Source organism: Solanum stenotomum, chromosome 6 (assembly GCF_019186545.1).
Source record: "Solanum stenotomum isolate F172 chromosome 6, ASM1918654v1, whole genome shotgun sequence".
In the NCBI taxonomy this organism is placed as follows: Eukaryota; Viridiplantae; Streptophyta; class Magnoliopsida; order Solanales; family Solanaceae; genus Solanum; species Solanum stenotomum.
In genome coordinates this window covers 28,753,839-28,773,275 of record NC_064287.1, presented here as the reverse complement: position 1 = coordinate 28,773,275, position 19,437 = coordinate 28,753,839, and the positions used below count along the sequence as shown (strand labels likewise).

General features: G+C 36.6%; 1 pseudogene; it reads left to right on the top strand.

Moving 5' to 3' along the window:
* Positions 1–4,322: 4,322 nt before the first annotated feature.
* The window catches only part of LOC125868642 (putative late blight resistance protein homolog R1B-17), a 30,527-nt pseudogene continuing 15,412 nt past the window's right edge, over positions 4,323–19,437 (top strand).

Here is a 19,437-nt window from a genome sequence, read left to right as displayed (position 1 = left end):
TATAATTTTAAGCAATATGTATAAGTATTTTTTTTTAAATTGGGTCCCCAAAAATATGAGGCCCCAAGCGATGACTTTAGTAGCCTAGTGGTTAAGACGACCCTACTGATAAATATTCGAAATTAAGTGTTACTGGAAGTCTGGATTTTATTTATAGGCATAAGAGGTAAACATACACTTAAACTTGAGATCTGCTAGCTAAGTAATCACTTTAGACAGCTCAACTTGTTTCTGTTGTGTTAGTTGAACACTAGAACTTATAAAATGATCATCTAGATACCTCCGAAAGTTATGTGTCATGTTAGCATCGGGTGTTCCTGAGACAGAGTGAGGAGGAGTTGAAGTGTTTAGTTACCTCAGCTCGTCTCCATTGTGCAAGTTGAATATTCCAACTTACTGAATGATCATCTAGATACCTCCATAATTTATGTCACGTTAGCATCGATGATCTTGTTTTAGAAGTCAGAACATTTCTAATTAAGCATGATCTGAAAGTTTCAATCTGATTCTGCTAATTGTTTGGGTTTCTTGTCTGTATCTGTGATCTTGCTCAGAGGCGTATCTAAAGGGGGTCACCGGGTTCACGTGAACCCATGGTCTTCTCCCAAGATCATATATAGTAGTGTTATAGTTTTAAAAAATATTGAAATATAGATGTGTGAACCCACACTTCAAGTATCAGATAATGCAATTATGACTGGGTGCACCTCTCTCCGCGAGGTTAGAAAGTTGAATTTTATATTTATCTTGTTTTATTTTTCTTTCTAAAATTAGATAACACTTCTCTAAGTGGTAATTGGTATATAAGAATTAATTTTAGACCTATAATTTTAAAGTTTTAACGGTTTTTAAAAGTAAAAACCTAAATGTCGAACCGATCAAATTTATATCATAGATCAACCTTTATATAACAGTGCACCCATCATCTCAAAAACCTGAATACGCCTCTGATCTTGCTTCTATAGTTACCGTGTAAGCATGAACGGGGAAGAGCAGCAAGAGACAGGGCTAATCGTTGGTTTTGTCTACTATATTAATTAGAATTATGATTGATATCCTCGAGGCGCTTTTCCTTAAGAGACGGGATAAGAAAGAGAGAGAAACGGGAAGTTTGAAATTTGTTACAGTTAATAAATCAAGTGAATATTCTCATTATTTGTTTACCTTTTTAGAATCATTGATGACCATACCATAGGTTTAGGGCGAAACCGAAAGTCATGGGACGACTTCCTCTTACAATAATGCTGTAAGAGAAATTTTAAGCATGCTCAACATTCTATAGAGATTTTTAACATGTTCAACAATATAATTCATGATAAAAACAGCCATCCACTTGTGATTCATCGAAGGGAATGATGCATGGGTAACATTCTATGATTTCACCCCCACAAAAGCAACTTGAAATATTGTAGAGCTTCAATACATCATGAATCCAATTAGGCAACTGTTCTACCAACTTTCACCTGAGTTCTTGATATGACATCCAAAAAAAACTTAACCGTACTTGTATTATAATATAGAAATTGTCATCGTTTACGTTCTTGTCTCCACTTGTAGACAGGTTTGGTTGTTGGGTTAACAAGCTCTTGTTCACGAAGTTTGCGTTTCCTTCCAGCTTTCTGGTTAACATAGAATGAATTATTCTAAGATCACCATTTACGGTCTTTGAATACAGAAAAGATATAACCTTAAATATACCTGTAATTCTTTCTGCATTGCCATATCCATGTATACTTTCTCTAAAAGAAATAAAATAAAGGATTAATGCAATTCCCATAACCAAATTGGATCTCACACTTTTGCACATAGCGTTGAACAATGACGGATCCATGATTTTTGTTCAGGGAGTTCAAAGTATAAAGAAGAAGTTCAGGTAGTAATGCAAGTGCGCGGTGAGCGTAGTAGCCCCTTGGCATGCTCTTTCTACAAGAACCATAGATATTTCATTGGTTCATAAAAGTAAATACTAAACTAATCAAAGATATTGAAGACAAAGATACATTGATAAAAATTTTAGCGGATTGATTGTATTACATAAGTTAAATCCTAAAACGAGTGAAAATTAAATGATTAAAAAAGGAGCGAGACGGGGAAGAAAGATATTTACTTTATCATGCTAAATTTAACTTACTTTATCATACCATATTAAACAATTCTTTCTACTTTTATCATGCTCCATCGAGCATTCTTAAAATTTCTTGTGTTTTTATACTTTTATTTTGTAATGTTTTTCTTTAGTTTTCACTTTTTAAGTATTTTAAATTAGTATCCATTCAATCACATATTACTATGAAAATCATCAAGATTCTCTAAAAGTGTGTAAGTATAGAGTTACTAATGTTATAAATTTATAATGCATATTCAGAAGATAAATAAATAGCATCATCATTTTTCTTAGTTCATATAGTTCGATTTACTAGGTTAGTCATAACTTGTAAAAATGACAAATAACAAATAAATCAAAATAAGTTTAGTTTCCATCCCTCTGAAATAGAATAAAAAATATAAAAGAAATTTCATGAATTCTATAAATTAATATTTTTAAACGGATGTTGACGATATTTAAGCTTCTTCATTCAATACATCTAATTTACTCTTTTTTTAAAAATAAATTATATTTCCATCTCAATTTCAAGTTAAATATAATTCATCATTTTTTAAAAGAGTTTTTCAATTTAGTATATGAAAAAGAGTTACGTTGAAACAACATAAATAATAGATATAAAAATAATAAAAAGTAAAAATAAAAAGAATGTATCTAATAAATTTAAACAAAGACAAATTAAAAAGAAGAAATGGAATAAAAGGAAAAAATAATGATAAAGAAGAAGAAGTCTAAGCCCAAAAGTTCCATTTTCCAAAGCATTAAAAAAAGAGGGAAAAAATGTTGCCCATGAGATTTGAACCCATGACCTAGGGGCATATCTTGAACCACTTATCCACTGTGTCAAGCCTGTACAGTTTTTTAATGGGTTCATTTTAATATATATACCCATAAAATTAGAATTTGACGTTATATATATAATGTAATTTTTTGACGGGAGGGTTCGGGTGAACCCTTAGGGTCCACCTAGGTCCGCTTCTGAGTGGGGTCTGGAGAGAATAAAATGTACAGAGACCTTACCACTATCTTGTAAAGGTAAAAAGACTATTTTCAAAAGATCATCCGTTTAGATATAACAAATCGAGATACCAAGAAGAAAAAAATACATAAATAAGGAAGTACAAATACATATATGAATTTTATTTTAATAAAAAAATCATTTCAAAATCAATTTTTTTCACTTTCCGTCGAAAAGGGTATTTGTGTAATGGTAAAAGTATATGCGAGCCATTTTTTTAGCGAGGGATAGCTCATCACTGAATGGCAAAGATGAGGGGTTGAATCACTATTTTTAATTAATAAACCAATAATCGTTGTTCAGTGCATACCTACCATTATTAGTAATTCATAGTTCATATTATCAGTCAATTAGCCAATAGAAATGAAATGATAACAATTATTAATTATAATAATTAGGCAAAATTATTGTTGTTTACCTACCATTAAATAAATTATTTATGCAATTAGTCAGAGCTGATCGATTCATACACTTTGATTGTGTCATTCAAAACTCTTAATTATCTTTTGATCTCCTTGTACTAGACAACAACTTGTGGCAGATTGAATTCGTAATCATTGAGGTGAGTTTGTTGATCCATAATTATATTTTTCATACTTAAGAAGTTTTTTAGATTATGTGAATTTGTTGCTTACATCAAATAATGCAAATTTAGTCTAGTTAAGTGATTTAATGAGGTGAGAGTGCATGTTAATTATTGAATTTGGGGGTTTTAATAAGGAGAGAGAGAAAGGGGGCGCTGGTAACTTTGCCCACCAAGGTTTAGATTAATTGGGAGGAAAGTGAACCTGAGACTTCGTGGTTAACTCCACCTAATTTCATTGACTATTAGGCTACACTCTTGGGTGTAACGTTATATCTGAAAATTCTTGAGCATTTGAAAGGAATGTTCTTGTGCCAACAATAACTAGTTGGTTAAAAAGTCCCTACGACACTTGACCAACAACATAATTGATTGTGCTAGCTTTGTACGTAGGATGATAGTGTCTATTTATTCAACTTTATACAAATTTAAGTGTCTATTTATGTACACTGAAAGTTGGAGGACATAGATGACAGCTGAAACCAAGTTAAATGACATGTTTATATATTATGCCTTGTTTCTAATTGAAACCTATTTAGATCGCGCATATCCCCAATTGTATGATTTAGTCCCTTGTTGTGTGAACTTGCAGGCATTTTCTACTTTATCTATAGAAGATGACTGAAAATGGCATTGAAGTTGTGTTAGATCACCTAAAAAAGATGAAATGTGGAGGCGATATGAATAGCGTCAAGATTGATCAAATTGAGACACTTGAAATAGAGCTAAGATTTTTCAGAACTTTTATCAACTACTCTGATACTTTGGTGCCTAATGGCTTTTTCATGGTCAAAATGAAAAAGAAGGCTCAATTAATTGAGGTGATGTTTTACTTTGTTCATGGCGAAACTGAAACTAATACATACCTTAATGTGGAAAGGCTAGTATCACAGTTGCAGGAATTTGTTGAAGGTAATACTAGTTCAAGGTTGAATTATGAACTGAATGATTTCCATCTTTTAGAATATATGGATTATCTCGACAAGAATCTAAATGATGCACTGAGGTATCTAGTCAATTCTGGCCGTGTTTTGATAAAANAACGTCACAAAATAAAGTAATAGAAGAGGTTTTTAAAACTTCCACAAATAAACTGTTACAAATTGAGCATTTTTTTGTAGTGCACAGAGTTAAATGGTTATGTCGACCATGAGAAGTTGATAGGTCTGCGGACCCGAATTCAGTTTATGGGTGAAAATGTGGGACACTTCTGTCTTTCCCTTTGGGTTTATAATGATGATGCCGATTCTCTTTGGGTTAATAAATATGGTGTCGATTTAAAAGAGGATGAAGATGATGTCGATTTAAAAGAGATGATACTGATAAAGATTTAAAAGAGGATGGAAGTGATACATTTTGTTTCAAGATTGAGCCTCCTTATGTACTATTCTTGGTTGTGCTAGTGGAGCTGGAAATGAAGAAGATTTTTCTCAGTGAGCTAAAGGCTTCAAAGTTTACTCAATCAAGAACTTTCAAGGACAAGAAATAACTAAAAATATTTTCAGTTCATCTCCGTAGTCTTCTGGTGTATCTTAGAAATAAAAAACCTAAGAACTTCACAACTAATGTATCTGCTCAAAACATTGATGCAACAATAGAGATTTTGTTGGTTTTTCTCGGTGGAGTGCCAAATTATGTTATTAATGAAAAGAGGTTGAATGAAGTCTTATAAATGATTGGAGTTCTTGTGGGCGACATACTATGTGTAGTTCAAATGCTTCCTGTAGGATCTACAATCAAAGAAGACGCCAACAAGATTGATCTTGGGACGATACATTTATTGGAGAAAATTGAATATCTAAAGGCACGAGTAGAGACGTAGTACAAATCCTTAAAATTCATTCCATCTCATGAGTTTCTCACTGTTGGTGGATCGAGCTTTGTTGATTCTCTGCTTAGAAAATTGAATGATATGTTGAAATCTGAAATAGGTTTAAGTTTCATGATGAAGCCTCATGTTGGCATTTTAGTGAAATAGCTCTCATCTCTAACACATGATTTTAAAGATGCTGCAAAGGTGTAACACGAACATGAAATTCTTATAGATTTTCAGAAAAATACTGTCAGTTTGGCATATGAAGCTGAAGTTGCTATTGACTTGATTCTTGTTCAATATAATGTTCTTGAAGATTCTTTTTGTTCATTTCCTGGAATCATAAAAGAGGTCAAGTATATCTATACGGAGGTGACTAAGAGTCGGAGAACCTCTCTGTTAGGCCCTACTCTGTGGTTGAGCCATCTAAACATCTGCCAATTGAATAGAGCAATCTTACGAATGACGAGGAGTTGTGGGTTTTGAGAAAGCAGAAGAAAAAATAAGTCATCATCTGACTCGAGGGACAAATAAACTAGATGTCATCCCTATTGTTGGGATGGGGGGACAAGGCAAAACAACTTGTGCTCGAAAGATGTATAATAATGTCAGCATTGTTCACCATTTTGAGGTTCAAGCATGGTGCATCATTTCCCAAACATATAATCGAAGAGAGCTATTACAAGTGATTTTCAGTCAAGTTACAAGTTCTAAGGACAATGGAAATAAGGATGACGTCCTTGCCGACCTATTGAGGAGAAGCTTAATGAGTAAGAGATATCTCATTGTCTTGGATGGTATGTGGGATTGTATGGCGTGGGATGACTTAAGGCTTTGTTTTCCAGATGTTGGAAATATAAGCAGAATAGTAATAACAACTCGACTTGTGAAAGTTGGTGCCCATGTCATGCGCCATATTGATCCTTATTTCCTTCCATTCCTCGCAATAGAGGAAAGCTGCCAATTGTTGTAGAAAAAAGTATTTCAGCATGAAGGTTGCCCGCCCGAACTACAAAATGTGAGTCTAGCACTTTCAAAAAGTGTAAGAATTATTATTAATTATTTCTTACTTATGGCTCAAGTTTACTTGTAATCCAAGTAATACCATAAATAATATTTAATAAGGAATAGATCTCGTCCGTACATTGGTTACTTGATGGACGTACCAGATTAAGTTATAACCTCTATAAATTGGTTCTCCCTCCACCCATTAGAGTTATCACATATTCTCTACAATAATTCCATCGCTGACGGTTGTGATAACATAAAGTTAGGGCAAGGAGGTAGAAACCAATTAACGACTAATGCTTTTGCTTCTCTCTGTGATGATGTCTTCCACATCAGATATGTGCCTGTAACGACCGAGTTCCGTTGTTATAGAAATTCCAACGAGGGAAAATTCGGGGCCGAAAAAACTTTTTCGTAGTATTATATTTTCCCAACCTTGTCCAGATTTGGACGAAATCGGAGTCCTTGAGGTGTGGGGAAATCTGGTAATAATTGGGTGAGTTGTTTTTTATTTTGATTGCATGAGTAGTTAGATAACTTGTTAAGGGAACCGTACGACTTTACAGAATTGAATTCGGGCCAGTAGAACTCTCGGAATCGATCTTAGCATAAATGATATTTTTTTATCGTGGTGGGTTAAAGATATGTTGTGAAATGGGATTTTGGAATTCCTTCAATTGACTCTCTGGTTCCATTTGTGCCGCTTTGGCGGGAGTTTGGCTGCTGTGGCGGGGCCGCTACAGCGGGATATAGGGCGCTGTGGCGGGTACGACTAGACTTAATATCGTAGGTGAAAGATGAATAGCTCACTGGTTAAAGAATGCCGCCCTGGCGGGAAGTTGGGTCGCTCTAGCGTCGCCGCTACAGCAGGGTGAGGGCCACTGTGGCGGGCCAGACGTGACTCAATGTCGTTAATAAACCCCTAAACTACCCTATTTGGCACTTTTCAACTTTTAGAGCTAAGGAACGACTCCTAAGCGACTCATACTCATTTTTCACCATTCTTGAGGCTAAAGCTAAGTTTTTCACTCCCCAAATTCGTTTCTCAATCTGTAGAACGTAATAGAATGGGTGAATATTGATTGAAGAGGGTTTTGTTATAGATTCTATGGTGGAAAAAAACCCTAAATTGGGTAATTGGGATCATGGGTTTGATATATGGTTCATAAAATTGTTAGTAATTCGAGTAATTAGCGATTATTTGTTAATTCCCATGTTATTGTGATTGTTTGTAGACCAAGAATAAGTGGAACGAATCCGGAAAGGGAAAAATCAAGTTTCTTAGGGTTTCAAGCTTTTTTCGAGGTAGGTGATGGTTGTGATTCTATGATTGTGTGATGTATACTTGTTCTTGCTTCATTATGATACGTGTATATGTATGAATGTTGCAATGTTGATCACACTTGTTGTAAATGAGATAGATGAATTATCATTTCCATGAAATTATGACTTAAATATATGATTTTGATGATGTACTTGTGTTTGTGATTGTGGTGTGTGAATGGGATCAAACTGCCACATTTCAGCATAACTAACGTGGATCGGATTGCCACGTTCTGGCATAATTATGGGATCGGTTGCCACCTTCTAGCATAAATATGGGATCGGTTGCCACATTCCGGCATGCTAACTGTTTGAGTTTGGGTTCCATGATAGGACCAATGATGTGGTGATAAATGTGAAATGCGTTGTTGATTCTTCATGTTGATGATGTTGTATATGTTGATATATATGCATGTGATTATAATGTTGTTTGACTTGTTTATGTTGCACTAGTGGGATAGCCACGTGATCCTACCAGTAAATTGTGGTTGTGGTTGTGTACTGATTCTGCACTTGCTCTTTTTTTTGTTGAGTACATGGCATCTTTACGCGACTATTGACAAACCTTGCATAGAAGATCAGTGATCGTCGCTTCGAATTCAAGGGTGAGCCAATTCTTTCGGGCTGCCACAGGATTCTCTTTCGTATATGTCCATCATTTCCTGACTTAGATATTTGTTCTAGTTAGTTGATTAGTTCATTAGTTGGGGATGTATCCCTCTTTGTTTAGACTTGGATCATTTGTTTAGATGTTTTGGTACATTGACTTTCAGGTTCTAGGTTGGTTCTTCCACATTTGTGTAGTATAGTTCTTCAGATTTCTTGTTGAAGTTTATGAGAACTTCATTAATTAGTTATTTAATCTGTTTTCGTAGTTTAAATGCCTTAGTTATTGGTTTGGTTTCTTGTTTGAGTTGTAGTAATGGTTCTCCCACCGGAGGGTTAGTGTGGGTGCCAATTACGACGGTCTGGGTCGTGACAAAATTGGTATCAAAGCCTAGATTCATTGATATCGATCTTACGAAACGAGTCTAATAGAGTCTCACAGAATGATACGAGGACGCCTTTACTTTTCTTCTAGAGGCTATAGGACTTTAGGAAATCTCTATATTTTTCTCTTGTCTCTTGTCGTGCTATGACTTGATTCCAATTGGTATCTGTCATTTCAAATTGGTATCTAACTTCCTTTACTCTTCTGTCCGCAGATGGTTAATACTAGGTATAACGGTGTTAGGCCTGTAGCTCCTGTCAATGCTCCAACTGAGGAATCTGCAGTGATAGGTCGCAGTCGAGGAAGAGCTAGGGGTAGAGGCCGTGGGAGAGTAACGCCTGCTGTGAATGAGGTACCGATTGGTAATGTTCATATGAATGAGAACCCTCCTGCGCATAATAAGGAGATAGATGAAGATATTGAGGCTGGGGATGTTGAGGAAAATGGACAAGAGGAAGTGGTGCTAGCGGAGACTACGGTTGTTCTTCCCATCGATCCGGTGTTCGCTCAGCAAATTATGGCGTTCTTGAAAGGGTTGGCTGGTCCTGGAGTGCTTCCATCTACTCAAGCAACTCAAGCTCCCGCTAATCCTCCTGTTGCTAGCACTGCACACAAGATGGGTGGAAATGTAGGTACTGATGCTTTCTTCCGTTGTTTGTTGGGTTCTGTTATGACTGGGAATGAGCATGATATGTTGACTAAGTTTTTGAAGCTTAAGCATCTGATATTTCTTGGTTCTGAGACTGAAGATTCTTATGAGTTTATGTTAGTCTGTTATGAGAGGCTGCATAAATTGGATATTGTTCACCAACATGGGGTTGAGTTCGTGTCTTTCCAACTTCAAGGTGAGGCCAAGCAGTGGTGGAGAGCTTATATGGAGTGCAGATCTTCTACTTTACCTCTACTTACTTGGACCCAATTTCATGCTCTATTTCTAGAGAAGTATGTGCCTAGAACTTTGAGGGATCGCATGAAGGATGAATTTATGGCTTTAGAGCAGGATGGTATGTATGTGGCTGCTTATGAGGCCAATTTCCATGCTTTAGGCAGATATGCCACAGAGTTAGTTACTACTGAGGAGGAGAGGATTCGGTTGTTTATTAGAGGTTTGAATTCTAAGATGCAAGTATTATCTGTTCATATGACTTCTGCAGGGAGGAGTTTAAATGAGGTAACAAACTATGTTAAGAAAGTGGAGGGGGTGAGGCGAGANAGGATTGTATGTATGTGGCTGCTTATGAGGCCAAGTTCCATGCTTTAGGCAGATATGCCACATAGTTAGTTACTACTGAGGAGGAGAGGATTCGGTTGTTTATTAGAGGTTTGAATTCTAAGATGCAAGTATTATCTGTTCATATGACTTCTGCAGGGAGGAGTTTAAATGAGGTAACAAACTATGTTAAGAAAGTGGAGGGGGTGAGGCGAGACGATCAAGCTAAGGCTTGGGCAAAAAGGGCAAAGAATTTTGGTAACTTTCAAGGCTCTTACTCTAAGTGGTCTGGAAGGCCAACACTTGCAGCCAAGCCGATTCAGTCTGCTATGTCCACCTCTACATGTAACTACTCGGGAACTCCATCTCATAATTTTTAGGATAGTTAGAGTGTTGTGCCTTCGACGGGCAGCAGACCACCTTTTGATTGTACTTGCTACAATTGTGGTGAACCTGGGCATATGAGGAGAGATTGTCCCCACCCACGTGTGTTAGATTTCGCTCAGCAGCAGCAGTCTAGAGTAGTAGTACCCACGGGGAACGGTAATAATGGTAGAGGATGTCCACAAGGTGGGTGAGGAGGTAATCAACGAGGCCGTGGAGGTAGAGGAAATGGTATGGTAATGGAGGTAGGGATAACACACAACCAGGCAGGGAAGTATCTCGACAATATAATAGGGCTCAATGTTATGCTTTTCTGGGCAAGAATGAGGCGGAGGCGTCCGACGCGGTGATCATAGGTACTATTCTTGTCTGTGACCGGATGGCTAATGTGTTGTTTGATCCGGGTTCTACTTATTCATATGTATTTGTGAGATTTACCTCTGATTTTGAGATGATTTATGATATTCTTGATGCCCCTATTAGTGTTTCTACCCTAATTGTAGAGTCAGTCATAGTTACCCATGTCTATCGTGCTTGTCCTATTGTGTTTATGAGTTTTTAGACTTGGGCTGATTTGATGATTTTGGATATGATTGATTTTGACATAATCTTAGGCATGATTTGGTTGTCCCCCTATTATGTTATGCTTAATTGTAATACTAAATCTGTAACTCTAGAAAATCTGGGAAGGGAAAAATTAGAGTGGGAAGGGGTGTACAAGCCTAAGCAAGCTAAGATTATATCCTCAATTTGGGCCAGTAAATTAGTAGATCAGGGTTGTTTGCCTTATTTGGCTCATGTTATGGATGTTGAGATTAAGGCTCCATCCATTGGGTCTATTCCTGTGGTGTCTGAATTTAGTGAAGTGTTTCCTAATGACTTGCTTGGTATGCCTCTGGATAGAGATATAGATTTTTGCATTAATTTAGAGCCTGGTACTCGTCCCATTTCTATCCCTCCATATCGCATGGCTCTGGCAGAATTAAGAGAGCTTAACGCTCAAATCCAAGAGCTCCTTGATAAGGGATTTATTCGCCCTAGTGCTTCCCCATGGGGTGCGTTTTGTTTGTTAAGAAGAAGGATGGTAGTACGAGGATGTGTATAGATTACCGACAATTAAATAGAGTCACTATTCGAAATAGGTACCCCTTGCCTAGAATAGATGATCTCTTTGACCAATTGCAAGGTGCAACGGTTTTCTCAAAGATTGATCTAAGATTCGGTTACCATCAATTGAAAATTAGGCCTGAGGATGTGCCTAAGACGGCGTTTAGAACTCATTATGGGCACTATGAGTTTTTGGTTATGTCTTTTGGTTTGACCAATGTGCCTGCAACTTTCATTAGTTTGATAAATGAGGTGTTCAAGCCATTTCTTGATTCCTTTGTGATAGTCTTTATTGATGATACTTTGGTTTATTCGGAAAGTGAAGAAAAGCATGCCAACAATTTTCGTATTGTTTTGGGTGTTTTGGGGAACAAAAGTTATATGCTAAATTTTCAAAGTGTGAATTTTGATTGAAATTAGTTGCATTTTTGGGGCATGTAGTGTCAAAAGAAGGTGTAATGCTAGATCCTCAAAAGATTGAAGTGGTTAAGAATTGGGTTAGGCCTAGCTCTGTGACGGAGGTTAGGAGTTTTGTGGGACTCGCTAACTATTATTGTCGATTTGTTAAGAATTTTGCTTCAATTACTACTCACTTGACCAATTTGACCAAAAAAGAGATACCATTTGAATGGACTGAAAAATGAGAGGAGACCTTTCAAAAGCTCAAGACTCTCTTGACCACCGCACCCATTCTAGAATTACCGGTGGAAGGTGAAGACTTTATTGTTTATTGTGATGCTTCACATTCTTGTTTGGGTGCTGTGTTGATGCAGGATAAGAATGTTATAGCTTATGCCTCACGACAATTGAAGGTGCATGAGAGGAATTATCCAATGCATGAATTAGAGTTGGCGGCGATAGTATTTGTTCTTAAGATCTGGCGGCATTATCTTTATGGTGTTAAGTGTGAAGTGTTTACTGATCATCGTAGTTTTCAGCATGTGTTCACTCAAAAGGATCTGAATTTGAGACAACGAAGATGGATGGAGTTACTCAAAGATTATGATGTGACCATTCAATACCATCCGGGTAAGGCTAATGTTGTGACAGACACTTTGAGTCGAAAAGTGGTAAGTATGGGTAGCTTAGCTTACTTGAGTCTAACCAAGAAACCTTTGGCCAAAGAAATTCAGACCCTAGAGTCTAAGTTCATGCAGTTGTGCATCTCTGAAAGAGGCGGGGTGACAGCTGGCATTGAAGTTAAGGCCACATTCATTGAGGAGATCAAGGCTAAATAATTTGAGGATGAAAATTTGAACGAACTCAAGGAAAGGATGGCGAATGGTAAGGCACAAGAGACCACTCTTGATGCGGATGGTGTACTCAGTGTTAAAGGGAGGATTTGTGTTCCTCGAGTTGATGACTTGATTAAAAGATTATTGGCAAAATCTGATGGTTCGCGATATTCTTTTCATCTGGGTGTGACCAAGATGTATAGAGATCTGAAACGAATTTATTGGTGGTCGGGCATGAAGAAAGACATAGTGGAGTTTGTGGCGAAGTGTCAAAATTGCCAACAAGTAAAATATGAGCATCAAAGGCCTGCATGTTTACTTCAAAAAATGCCAATTACGGAATGGAAGTGGGAAATAATAGCTATGGATTTTGTTGTTGGTCTTCCCAAGACTTTGAGGAAATTTGATTCTATTTGGGTAGTAGTTGATAGATTGACTAAGTCAGCCCATTTCATTCAGGTAAGAACAGATTATAACGTTGAATAATTGCCTAAGGTGTATGTGAAAGAGATAGTGAGGTTACATGGGGTGCCCCTTTCTATCATCTCAGATCGTGGTACCCAATTCGCTTCCAAGTTTTGGAGGAAATTGCATGATGAATTTGGCACACAACTCACTTTTAGTATAGCCTTTCATCCACAGATGGATGGACAATCTGAGAGGACTATTCAAGTGTTGGAAGAAATGTTTAGGGCATGTGTGATTGATTTGGGAGGGCATTGGGATAAATTTATACCTTTGTGTGAGTTTTCCAGTAATAATAGTTATCACTCCAGTATTGATATGACACCATTTGAGGCATTATATGGGAGGGGATGTAGGTCACCCATAGGTTGGTTCGAGGCTGGAGATGTTAAACCTTTGGGGGTTGATTTAGTGAAGGATGCTCAGACTGGTGAGAATGTTCTTCTTAAGGTATCACCATGAAAGGGGTGATGAAATTTGGTAAGAAGGGCAAGTAAAGCCCGCGATATATTGGTCCCTTTGAGGTTCTTGAATGTATAGGGCCGGTGGTGTGTAGCTTGGCTCTACTCCTTAATCTATCCGGTGTTCATCAAGTATGTCATGTGTCTATGTTGAAGAGATATCATGCTGACAGAGATTATATCATTAAGTAGGACTCAATTATGCTAGACAAAGACCTCCAATATGAGGAGGAACTGATTGCTATTCTTGATCATGATGTGCATAAGTTGAGGGCCAATGAGATTAAGTCCGTCAAAGTTCAATGGAAGCATCGTCCAGTTGAGGAAGCTACTTGGGAGATCGAGAGGGACATGCGAGACAAGTATCCCCAATTGTTCGTCAAATCAGGTACTACTTCATTCTTTCCTTAGCCTATTTTTTCCTAAGTTTTGTCACTCGGGGACGAGTGATGGGTAAATTGGTATCTATTGTAACGTCCGGGTTTCGTCGTTATAGAAATACCAACGGGGAAAAATCCAAGGCTGGAAAAACTTTTTCGTAGTATTTGTATTTTCTTAACTTTGTCAAGATTTGGACGAAATCGGAGTCCTTGAGGTGTGGGGAAATCTGGTAACAATCAGGTGAGTTGTTTTTGATTTTGATTGCATGAGTAGTTAGATAACTTGTTACGGGAACCGTACGACTTTACATAATTGAATTCGGGCGAGTAGAACTCCCATAATCGATCTTAGCGTAAAGGGTATTTTCTGATCGTCGTGGGTTAGAGGTGCGTTGTGAAATGAGATTTCAGAATTCCATCAATTGACTCTCTGGTTTCGTTTGTGCCGTTTTGGCGGGAGTTTGGCCGCTATGGTGAGGGCACCACAACGGGATATGGGGAGCTGTGGCAGGTATGACGAGACTTAAAATCCTAGGTGAAAGATGAATAGCTCACTGGTTCAAGAATGCCACCCTGGCGGGAAGTTGGGTCGCTCTGGCGCCACCGCTACAGCGGGGTGAGGGTTGCTGTGGCATGCCAGACGCAACTCAATGTCGTTAATAAACCCCTAAATGACCTTATTTGGCACTTTTCAACTTTTAGAGCTAAGGAACGAACCCCAGGCAACTTATACTCATTTTTAACCATTCTTGAGGCTAAAGGTAAGCTTTTCACTCTCCGAATTCGTTTCTCGATCCATAGAACGTAATAGAATGGGTGAATATTGATTAAGGAGGGTTTTGTTATATATTATATGGTAGAAACAACCCTAAATTGGGTAATTGGGATCATGGAGTTTGATCTAGGGTTCATAGAATTGTTAGTAATTCGGGTAATTAGCGATTGTTTGTTGATTCCCGTGTTACTGTGATTGTTTGTAGACCAAGAACAAGCGGAACGAATACGGAAAGGGAAGGATCAAGTTTCTTAGGGTTTCAAGCTTGTTTCGAAGTAAGTGATGGTTGTGATTCTATGATTGTGTGATGTATACTTGTTCTTGCTTCATTCTGATACATGTATATGTATGAATGTTGCAATGTTGATCACACTTGTTGTAAATGAGATAGATGAATTATCATTGCCATGAAATCATGACTTAAATGTATGATCTTGATGATGTACTTGTGTTTGTGATTGTGGTGTGTGAATGGGATCAGATTGCCACGTTTCAACATAACTAACTTGGATCGGATTGCCACGCTTTGGCATAATTATGGGATCGGTTGTCACGTTCTGGCATAAATATGGGTTCGGTTTCCACGTTCCAGCATGCTAACTGTTTGAGTTTGGGTTCCATGATAGGACCAATGATGTGGTGATAAATGTGAAATGTGTTGTTGATTCTTCATGTTGGTGATGTTGATATATATGCATGTGATTATAATGTTGTTTGACTTGTTTATGTTGCACTAGTGGGATAGCCGCGTGATCCTACCAGTACACTGTGGTTGTGTACTGATTTTACACTTGCTTTTATTTTTATTGAGCACAGGGCATCTTCACACGACTATTGACAGACCTCGCTTAGAAGATCAGTGATCGTCGCTTTGAATTCAAGGGTGAGCCAATTCTTCCGAGCAGCCATGAGATTATCTTTCGTCAATGTCCATCATTTTCAGACTTAGATATTTGTTCTAGTTAGTTGATTAGTTCATTAGTTGGGGATGTATCCTTTCTTGTTTAGAGGTGGATCATTTGTTTAGATGTTTTGGTACATTGACTTTCAGGTTCTAGGTTGGTTCTTCCGCATTTGTTTAGTATAGTTCTTCAGATTTCTTGTTGAAGTTTATGAGAACTTCATTAATTAGTTATTTAATTTGTTTTCGTAGTTTAAATGCCTTAGTTATTGGTTTAGTGTCTTGTTTGAGTTGTATTAATGGTTCTCCCACCGGAGGGTTAGTGTGGGTGCCAATTACGATGGTCTGGGTCGTGACAGTGCCCCTACGATCTCTATGTAAGATTATGGTGTTCAAGATCCTGATATTATGTATTAAAGTATTTAATCTTACATGTCGCATCAGAGCCTGGAATTTTGAACCGATAATCTTCGTATATAAAACATTCATTATTTATGATGTAGTGTTTATCACATGCTCCACATCAATACTTACTATCAATGTTCCAATAATATCTATCTAAGATGATGTAAGAGTGCAACACAATATAACCTGCAAACTTGAACGAATTTTATTGTTACATTAATGAGAACAAAGTAAAAACAATAAGTTTCTTTGAAAGAACGTGTACATTGAGGTTAATTAAAAAAAAATCTTTTTAAGATCCTCTTCAATATTGTTTTGTATTGGTGGGTACTAACTCTATGGTCGAGCCTTCTTCCTAGTTTCTTATGGTTTAGGTTCCCATAATGTAATAATTATGTTTTGCTTTTAAATTGTGCAATAAATTAAAGTGGTTGTTATACTATTTAGTAAATAATATGTGTGTACTTTGTGCAAAATAGTTTATTAGTCACCAAAGTGGCCAAATTAGAAATTAATGTCTACACATATAATATTTATGATCACTTGACATACAATTCATTATTTATTGGCATATTCAGTATTCCAAGAGAGACTGGGTCTGGTTTTTCAACCTGATGCATGTATTATGTTTCTATAGTTTGTTAGTCACCAAAGTGGCCAAACTAAAATGTATAAAATTATTCACATGCCCAAAAATTTATGATATTATGTATGCATTTGTATTTATATAGTTTGTTAGTCACCAAAGTGGCCAAACTAGAGAAATTAGCGTCTACACATATAATATTTCTGATCACTTGATGCATGTATTATGATTCTATAGTTTGTTAGTCACCAAAGTGGCCAAAATAAAATGTTTAAAATTATTCACATGCACTAAATTTTATGAGATTATGTGTGCATTTGTATTCATATAGTTTGTTAGTCATCACAGTGGCCAAACTAGTATGGTTTTAAAAAATATGCATTCATAAAATTGTCATTTATCTATGAAGGTTGATTAAATGCCTATATTGAAAAATAAATAGATAAATTGACTTTCACTATTGCTAGAACTTAAGAATTTACTCAAACGTGAATCTATCATTCTACGAATAGTGAAAATTATGAGATAAATTAATATTTTTTAGTCAAACATATATTGTAAATCCAAAGATGTTGTATATATTTGATTAAAAATATTCAATCACCTATTAAAGATAAAAATGACATTTTAATTATGATAATGTGTCTTAATATCTACCCAAAGAAGAATTACGATATATTTTTATCGCTTTACTGAATTCACATTATTTTTTAATTTTGTGAGCATGTATATCTATTTTGCAGTTATTCCTCTTCATTCGCATGCTTCATCTATTACTGTGTTCAATGGAATGAACTTCTCTGAATGACATGAACAAGTCCAGTTCCACTTATGTGTGATGGATCTTGACTTGGCTCTGTTGAATGACAAACCTACTGCCATTACTGATAAGAGCAGTGAGGATGAGAAGTCTTTTCATAAATCATGAGAGCACTCTAACATATTAAGCCTTATGTATATGCGAATGACTATTGCTAACGACATTAAGTGTACTATTCCATAAACAAAAAAGTGCCAGGGAATACCTGATGTTTGTGGGAGAATATTTTCGTTCTGCTGATAAGTCTCTCGCTGGTACACTAATGGCTGAACTCACGACCATGAAGTTTGATGGGTCTCACAGTATGCAAAATCATATCATCGAGATAACTAACATTGCAGCAAGACTTTCGACCTTGGGGATGAAAGTGGATGACACCTTCTTGGTTCAGTTTATTTTGAACTCATTGCCTCTTGAGTATGAACCATTCCAAATTAACTATAACACTTTTAAGGATAATGGGATGTTAGTGAGTTGTCCAGTATGCTTACTTAGAGGAGTCAAGAGTTAAGAAACAAGGAGGTCATTCCATTAACCTCATGGGTCAAGGAGCTGGTAAAGGACTTAAAGTGAAAGCCAACAAGTTTAAGAAAAAGAAAGCACTTGCTAAAGTTCCACAAGATGCTCATAAGGAACTCAAGGCAGATGTGTGTCGTTTCTGTAAAAAGGAAGGACACTATCGAAAGATTGCATGAAACGTAAAGCTTGGTTTGAAAAGAAAGGTACATTTAGTGCCTTTGTATGTTTCGAATCAAATTTAGTAGAAGTTCCTAATAATACTTGGTGGCTTGATTCTGGTGCAACTACTCATGTATCCACTATGTTGCAGGGATTCACTATGATCCAAACTACAAATCTAAATAAGGATTTCTTGTTCATGGGAAATCACATGAAGGCTAAAATTGAAGGCATAGGGACTTATTGTTTGATCTTGGAGACTGGACATCACCTTGATCTATTTTAGACTCTTTATGTTCCTTAAGTTTCTAGGAATTTGGTTTCTCTTTCAAGACTTGATGTTTCTGGATTTGATTTTAAGTTTGGACATGGTTGTTTCAATTTATAAAAGAATACTATTTTTATGGTTCTGGTGTTCTTATTGATTGTTTATATAGATTGAAACTCGATAATAATTTTTCTGAATTCCTTCTTACTATTCATCAAAATGTTGGAATTAAACGTAGTTCACTAGATGAAAGTTCTGCTTATTTGTGGCATAAACGTTTGGGGTCATGTATCCAAAGAAGGATTAAAAAGGTTAGTAAAGAATGAGATTCTTCCGCATTTGAATTTTATTGATCTTGATATATGTTTGGATTGCATTAAAGGAAAGCAAACCAAGTATACCAAGAAAGGTGTCATAAGGAGCACTCAGCTTCTTGAAATTATACACACTGATATTGGTGGACCCTTTGATGTTGCATCTTTAGGTGGATAAAAATATTTTATCACCTTTATCGGTGACTTTTCACGTTATGGATTTATCTATTTGTTGAAAGAAAAATCTCAAGCCGCAGACATTCTCAAAGTGAACATTAATGAGATTGGAAGACAATTAGATAGGAAAGTGAAAATCATATGTTAGATAGAGGTGGTGAATATTATAGAAAGTATAACGAATCAGAACAATGTCTAGGTCCATTTGTAAAATTCCTTGAGAATGGTGAAGTTAGTGGGAGTGTTGAACGACAAAGTATAAAAATTAATGAGGTAAGGGTAAATATTTCATTGCCCATGAATGTACCTACTTCCGCGCCAATCACAAATGTTGTTCCTTTTATTGAAGAACACTTTAGCAATGTTGAACAACATTTGGGTGAAACACTTCAAGAAGGAACTAACTCACAAGTATCTGACGCAAATGAACC